Genomic DNA, 616 nt, shown 5'->3' on the forward strand with positions numbered 1-616 from the left:
TGTTAAAAAAAAAGTCATTTTTTTGAAAAAAAAGCTGGAAATAACAATTTTGTTTTCCAAAAACATTCACATGTGTAAAGAACATTTTTAACTTCATGATCCGTAAAAATCGAAAGTGGAAATTTTTACACAGTTTCAATATCGAGTAATCTAATTCCTATAGAAATATTCATGATATATTCTGTTGGAATTATAGACGAAGCAATGTAGAACTTTCTACAGTCTTTCTACTCAAGTCTCATGAAAGAAAAATAATCAACTTCCTAAAAAAAGATTAATTTTTATAACATCAAACTGTCATATTTCCAATAAAATATGTTTTTTAAAAAAAAAGTTATTTAAGTTCATATTGCTCAATTTTTTTAATAACATTTTACCTAAAACTTTCTGTAATCCGAACTGCCATAAAAAAAAAAAATAATAAAATAAATAAAAACTAACATAGCAGGAACTTTTATTTTATTTTATTAAAGCACATTTTCAATTTTTTTTTCCTGGATTTTCTTTCTAGGAAGCTGATACACTATTTTTTTTTAAATACTGAGGTGAAAAAAACTTCCAATTAGAACATATAATTCTATATGAAAGGAATATGGTCCGGGTGCGGTCAAAAAAA

The sequence above is a fragment of the Halyomorpha halys genome, unplaced genomic scaffold, assembly GCF_000696795.3.
Source record: "Halyomorpha halys isolate HHAL.00 unplaced genomic scaffold, Hhal_1.1 Scaffold356.1, whole genome shotgun sequence".
NCBI classification, from domain to species: Eukaryota; Metazoa; Arthropoda; class Insecta; order Hemiptera; family Pentatomidae; genus Halyomorpha; species Halyomorpha halys.